General features: G+C 30.7%; 1 long non-coding RNA gene across 1 annotated transcript; it reads right to left on the bottom strand.

The window, feature by feature from the left end:
- Positions 1-1,045: 1,045 nt before the first annotated feature.
- On the bottom strand, positions 1,046-3,263 carry LOC140005729 (uncharacterized). Its single transcript, XR_011813298.1, has 2 exons — positions 3,035-3,263; positions 1,046-1,545 (listed from the first exon to the last, which is right to left on the bottom strand). It is a non-coding gene; the product is annotated as an uncharacterized lncRNA (long non-coding RNA).
- Positions 3,264-7,864: the final 4,601 nt, after the last annotated feature.

Below are 7,864 nucleotides of genomic sequence, written 5' to 3'. Positions count from 1 at the left end.
TAAGTGATTTCGGAATTCATTTATCTTTTATGTTAAATTATTCGATATTTCTTAAAATCATTAGCTATATTTATTAGAGAAACAAGCTTTCGCCACCATTGTATCTTGTCTTTTCAAATCTTGTTTTGTGGAGCTGTCATTGATGCATGAACTTGCATTTCCAGTACACATAAATCAACTTCTCAAGTAGCCTTATATTCATCCTATTTCTTCGAGCCAACAAAATCGCCAGCATCAAGGTTTTTGGTGCAATCAACTTTTAGTGTATTATATGGTGAATTCTACAAAATGGTGAAGTTGTTTCTAACATTTTCTGGTAAAGTTAAGAGTAACCAATTACAAGATGACATGTAAGATATTACTAAATTGAGGATGGTTTTAGCAAAGCCATGATGGGCAAAGTTGTTGATGGGAAGAAAGAATTCGTACAGGTTGCTTGAAAGTTGGGGCCGATGCTGAAATAAATTTTGTAAATAAAAAACAGGGTTAAATGCAAAACCCCCACTTTCACGATGTAATTAGACAAATATACCCCTTTTATCTTAATCATTATTATTTTTCTTTATTCCCTATTTTTTTCTTTTTAGATTCTTCCTCTTTATTTTCTTTAAGCATTGTTTAAATTAGTATGCTAGATTAATCAAAACTTGTTTATTTCTTAATTTCTCATGTCAACATTTTATAAAAGAATTCTATGCTATAGAAGATTTTTTTTCCAAGTGTTGAAGTCAATATCATTTAAGAAATTGAACTATTCAAACATATAAGAACAAAATAAAGATATTGATTAATCAATTATTAATAGTATTAATAACAAATAAAAAAATGAATTACTATTGTTGTTCATTCTTATCTTTTTATTTCACTGCAAATAACAATTGTTAACTTTTCTTTCTTACATGATATATAATAAGTTACTTTTGTTATAAATAGTTGAGTAATTGTAAACTCTAATTGGTTTATAGGTACTTAATGTGACGACCCCATCTCTCCCAAGGGCGTACCCAAATGTATCAGCAAGCTGTCTACCTAACTCTCGCCAGGATTCATTAACAAACCACAAAATCAAACTCAATATCTAATCTTACCACAAAATACGCTAAATACAACTAATACATACAGTTGTCTGTCGAAGCAACTTAAAATACAAAAGAGAGTTTAAGCTTACAATTCATCTTCAAAATAATATAGTACCCTAATCAGTTAGTCTAACTAAAACAAAAGTTAAGTGCTAATTCCCCGAATCACGAACCAACCTTGTTAAGGAAAACAAAAGGAAAGGTATGAGCTTGCGCCCATTGAGGTCTAAGAAAGACATGCAATTTAAGAAAGTAATTATTTCACATATTTAAGTCAACAAGAAACATAAACAAGAGGTATCATTTAAGCACATCATAAAAAAAAATCGACATGTCAATCATTAAGGATACTGAATACTGGCAAACACTCGATCAATAAGTAATTCAAGTAGTTGATACTCCGTCAACTTTCATGTCCATGTAGAAGCGCCACTTCACACCACTCCGTCCACCTTTCACCCCTTACCTGACCCGCACACCAACAAAATTTCAGTGATTGGTATTACTCAAGTATACCCAATACAGTATGGATCAACACATATACACTACCCAAGGTTCGCTAATTGAGTTGACCAAACCCTTGCCGGCTCAACCTTGAATAACTAGCCATGGGTTTTGGGGCCCGCATATAACAATAATATCATATTACATTCACTTATAGCAATAATAATTCTGTAGGGTCAAGCCCGATATAGTACACACTCGCCCGTTCATAAACAAGTTCAAAATGACAGTTCATAGTCATATCACTTTTTTCAATCTCATTGACATATCAAGCATATATATATAGTACTACCACGCACTTAGAACACTCTCCAAATAGCACTTAAGTGTCCACAGAAATATCACCTGCACGTTCAATTTGCAACCTTGACAGACAAATACAACATATAAGTGAACCTTTAGTGTTCACCAAATCAACTCACTTAAGTACGAAAACTTTGTTTTCAAATTAGTCAACTTTAGTGTCCTAGACACTTCAACCCATTCAAGCTTTCAAATCGACAATTCAGGTAAAAAAATACAACTTTCCATTTGACCAAAAGTATTTCAAAAGTTTGGACAAGACTTTCCAATCCTCCAATAGTTTTCTAGCAAGCAAATCATATCAAAAGTCCACTTTTCAATTACTTACATTCGTAATTTCTGTCCCAAAATCATCTCACAAACAAGAATCAAAGTTAAATAAGGTTTCTTGAACTAAACCAACCAAAACTTCATGAAAACAAGGATCCAAAGTCAAATCAGTCCATAAAGTTGTCAACCACTAAACTTTGGAGGAAATCTTGCTTTCCCCCCTTTTAACTTCAAAATTTTGATCCAAAATCATTATACATACCAAGATCAAAGTCCAATATAACCTTTTGAGTTAAATTCCACCCAAAACAGTTTTTAAAATAGAAAATTAAAACTGGAGTTTTAGCTCAAAAATTCTGCCAGCTTAGGCCATTTTTCCAGCTTTTGCAACTTTACTTTTTCCAACAAGATAACCCACATCACCATTTCATTTTCTTACAAATTTTTCAATATACTTCAACCAACATACATAGAGTCAAGTAGCATCAAATTTCCTAAAATTTTTCCAGCACAAGTGTACAAACAAGCCACAAATTCAAGGAAGGTAAAGCTAAAATTTTGCCCATGATAATTGGTCATCTAAATAGAAATTTCAGCATACATATACTCCAATTTTCACCAACAATCCACCATAAATCACACTCAATCCTCAAGGGTTTCATCAATCATTAACCCTAGGATCTCAAGAGACAAGAATCCACCAAATTCTAGCCAAGTATATCAAGATCTAAGCATACCAAGATCATTAAAGCATCTAGTACCAAATTTTCATAAAACTTTCAAATCCACCATAGGTTTTTCATAAATACTATAAATCTACCAAAATCTAGTCCAAAATTGCTTGAAAAGCAAAAGAATGAAGTAGATTAGCCACTTACCTCTTCAAAGCTCCAAACTCTAGCAAAATTAATCCAAGAAGATGGCAAGATCCACTCCTAGGAGCCTTTTTCTCTCAAGATCTCCCAAAAGTTCAAGTAGATTGGTGAAAGAGATGTTTGGATCTTCAAGAATTTCAAGAAGAATGAAGTTTCTCTCTCTCTCTCTCTCCCTCTCTCAAACTTTCGGCCAACCAAAAGGAGAAAATGAAGGAATTTTGGTTGCTTTTGAACTAATATACTAGCCACAAGAAAGGTTTTCAAATCAACTATAAATAGTGTCCAAATAGTGTCTTCCACTTAAATTTTTTGCTATCAACCCTTAACTTTGCTAACCTTCTTTTAATTCCCAAAATCTTTCTTAACTTCACTAATGTCTCAACTTATATTCTTCTAGGGTTTTGGCCAAATTTACTAATAAGTCGTGAAATCAACAATTTTTAAGAAATTAATCGCTCGAAGGTTAAAATAAGCAAGTAAGAGAAACTCATTTATCACTTAACAAGTAAATCACTAAATGAATGCAAATTATATACAAATATAATTTAAATAGAAATGCAAATAGTTGGGAAGTGAGAAAATAATTTTTCTAGGTCATCACACTTAAATTGTTAAATTACTAGATTAGTACACTTTACAATATAAGCTACATATATTTTGTAATAACAAAGAGTTTATGATGAATTGTTAAGAATGAATTTAACAAATTAGCGAATTAAAAAAGCAGTTCAAAAACTATTAAAAATTTTGATGTAAGCCTTTTAGCACTGGAGGGAAGCATTGGCTAGTTCCATGAGAGAAGGGGGAAAAAGAAGAAAATAAAGGAAAAGGAAATGAGAGAAAAGGAAAAATGAAAAAAAGAAATAGATAAAAAGAAAAAAATTTAAGATAGTAAGGGTAGTATTGTCCAAATGTATAATTCAAGGAAGCAAAATGCCTATTATGATAGTTTATGGAGTAAACTGTAACTAGGTATATATATAGTTCATGGTGGTTATTTGCATTTAACCCTAAAAAATATAACTCGCTAGGACAAGACATGCACTGCATGTTTGAAAAAGTGGGCATTCAGTCCTAGCCTCCTAGGAATTGGGATAAATATCTGGGAGTTATGAAATATGACTACAAAACCAACTGAACCACCAGTGAGTACAACCAAGGGGTTTCCACTCCTTGTCTACATTTCCAGTCCATAATTTCTCTGAATTTTTTCGGAGACAGTATAGTTCTTCTAGATTCTCGATAGTTTAGTATTAGGGAAAATTGTTCAAAATATCCTTCACAATTTGTAAAATAACTTTTTTCATTCCATACTTTGAAAAGTGTAATTTTATATCCCTTACAAATTGACATTGATTAAATTTGATCGCTATCTAGATTTTCGACTAGTTTTTTGCAGGAATCCACCACGTGTCTTGCACGTGATTATTTTTTAGGGGCAAAATTATCAAATCATTTCACATAATCTGATTCAGAATCTCTCACATTTCACAAAATGAATTTTTCATCTATCATTGATTATATATATGGATAATTTTTTTTTCTTTTAAACTGGTGTATATATCTATTTGATTTTATCCAAATAGCAAGAATGGTATATAATATATCTCTATTTAATTTCACCTACAACTACAATTAACTTTATGAAATGTGAGAGACAAAAAAATTCATTTTGTGAAATGTAAAGGACTATAGATCCGATTATGAGAAATTTGTTTTGATAATTTTATCTCTAAAAAATGATCATGTGCAAGGCACATGGTAGATTCCAGCAAAAAACTAGTCGAAAACCTAGGTAGAAACCAAATTTGGCCAATATAAATTTGTAAGAGATGTAAAATTATACTTTTAAAAGTAAGGGATGAAAATTTTTTTTTGTAAAATGTGAGGGACGTTTTCAATGATTTTCTCTTAATATTATAATAAAAAAAAAGTGACTACAAAATGGGATGTTTGAAAGATAGATGTAATGAAGATTGTGTTGTTCGTTTCACAGGACAATGGTCAATTTAAAGTTGTTTTAGCTTGATCCATGATGGGCTCACTTGAAACTTAATTAGGAAAGCCTTCGTAAGGCATGTTTTGCCTAATGGTCCAATTTGTATTTATCGTGGGCTCCCGTTCAGCGTAAACGTAACTAGTTTCAAAGTCTTAGGAGTTGAATAACTGCCTATTTCCTTTTTGTAATTTCACATTTTACAAATATAAATAGAAAAAATAGCACTAGTATATTGCAAGATGATATTTGATATCAATTTACTATATGGTATTGTATTCTAGGATAAATCATTTGCATGAAATAGTAATTAAAATAAAAAAATTAAGAAAATTTATTTTTGGATAATATCTAAGTGTAAATGAGCAGTACATGTGAGTATATGTAACTGTAAGTTAGGTATTATTTAAATATCTTAACGAGTTCCCCTATCCTTCATCGGATCTTTATTAAATCATTTTATCTAAAATATAAAGTAAAAAAATTTGTTCTTGGATATATCTAAGTACGAGTGAGTAGTACAAATGAGTATACGTAATGACATAGTAAGTTAGGTATTATTTAAATATCTGAACAAGTTCTCCTATCCTTAATCAAATCTTCATTAAATCACTTGCATGAAATTTTATCTAAAATAAAAAGTAAGAAAATTTGTCGTTCGATAATATCTAAATGCAAGTGAGAATTACAAGTGAGTATATGTAACGACATAGTAAGTTGAGTATTATTTAAATATCTTATTAGTTCCCCAATCTTTCATCAAATCTTCGTTAAATCATTTGCATGAAATTTCATCCAAAATAAAAAGTAAGAAATTTATTCTTGGATAATATCTAAGTACAAGTGAGCATTTGCATGAAAACTAAAATAAAAGCAAGAAAATTTGTTCTTGGATAATATCTAAGAGCCAGCAAGCACTTCACTGAGTATATGTAGAGGACATAGTAAGTTAGGTGTTATTTAAATATCTTAATGATTTCTCCTATCCTTCATCAAATCTTCATTAAATCATTTGTATGAAATTTTATCCAAAATAAAAAAGTAAGAAAATATATTCTTGGATAATATCTAATTGAAAGTTATATGTAATTATTTGATAGAGTATTATTTGGGAATATCTAATATTTGATAGATGTTTGGATAGAGTATTATTTGAAATATTATTTGGAATAAATACTGTAGCACTTTTTGTGATGTGATGTATGTGAGATAAAAAGGTAATTGGGAATGTAAAAAGATGGATTGGAAAATGTGTTTATGATGCAAGCGAAATATTATTTGGGATATTTGTGCTATCCAAACACTAGTAAGTTATGTGTGATTTAACTATATGAATGATATTTATTCTTGGATAATATCTAAGTGCAAGTGAGCAGTGTAAATAAGTATATGTAATAACATAGTTAGTTAGGTGTTATTTAAATATCTTAACGAGTTCCCCTTGTCCTTCATCAAATTTTTGTTAAGTGATTTGCATGTAATTTTATCTAAAATAAAAACTAAGAAAAATTTTTCTTGGATAAAAAGTATTAGTTAGTAAGATAATTGCTTGATGATAAGAAAAATGTACCAAAAAATAATTGAGTAATGTGCAAAGTAAGAAAATTTATTCTTGAATAAAAAGTATGATTTAGTAAGATAATTGCTTGATAATAAGAATAATGTACCAAAAAAGAATTGAGTAATGTGCAAAATAGTCCATTGGGTTACAAATTAGTAATAGTTTAATGGTGGAAGTTTGAGGTGCAAGTTACGAATTAGTAATAGTTTAATGGTCTATATTTTGCAATTAACCCAAACAATAATTGCTTGATAGCCCTGAACAAAAATTTAGAACCTCTCACCCATCTATTTTTAGTCACCCGTCCTCGATCTGGACTAATGACCTGTGACCCGTTTTAGCACTAAATATTTATGTGCTACCGAATATGTGTCCAGCAATGACCATGCCTATGCAAAATATAAACATGCAACTTTATATCAGTCGGTTGCCTGTTTATTCTGTCCCATTTTCTCTTTCTTTATTTTCTCCTGACACTGTACGAAAAAAAGTAATTCGATAATAGTGGTTTCATCAGTCTGATGACATTTTTGTGGTAAAGAACTGCTCTTAGCACACTATATAACTGTCCGTATTATATTGGGATAATTTCAGAAACCTCCCCTAAGATTTCTAATAATTTCACTAGTTTTCCCTAAAGTTTGTAAAATTATACAAACCTCCTGAGGTTAAGTTTTTTATAACAAAATTAGTCCAATTAGAAAAAGTAACGTTAAAAAAGTATTTTAAGCAGATAGATGAAACTTTGATTCCATAAATGCCCCTTATACATGTATTTAAGTTGTATTAGTAAAAGAATAAAAATAATTAATACACACATTTTATTACTCAAAGAGTTTACATTTAATAAAGAGCAAATTGCGTGAAATGTCACTAAACTGTTGCCAAGTGCCGGTTTTGGTCATTAAACTTTTTTATTAGCAAAAATTGTCACTGAACTAGTAAATTTGTACCGTTTTGGTCACTCCGTGTATTTATGCCGTTAGGAAAGACGGAAAGTAACTTTTTGAGGGGCAATTTCATCTGTACGGCCTTTTTCTTGAAGCTCTCCAACATATATTGCTCTCAAATATGTCAAACAACTCCTAAGTTCAATTAGAAAGTACAAACCTTCATCGTCATCGTCGTCGTCTTCTGGTTCTTCCGTTTTGCTTTCGCCAGGGATCGCATGATGCTGCTTTAGATTTGGATGCGTAGGAAAATTAGGGATAGGGTTAGGCTTACGAAGATTTCTGAGACGCAGGCGAGAGAAAGAGAAGAACTTCATTGGAATCTT

Source organism: Coffea arabica, chromosome 4e, assembly GCF_036785885.1.
Source record: "Coffea arabica cultivar ET-39 chromosome 4e, Coffea Arabica ET-39 HiFi, whole genome shotgun sequence".
Classification (NCBI taxonomy): domain Eukaryota; kingdom Viridiplantae; phylum Streptophyta; class Magnoliopsida; order Gentianales; family Rubiaceae; genus Coffea; species Coffea arabica.
This window is presented reverse-complemented; position numbering and strand designations above follow the sequence as displayed.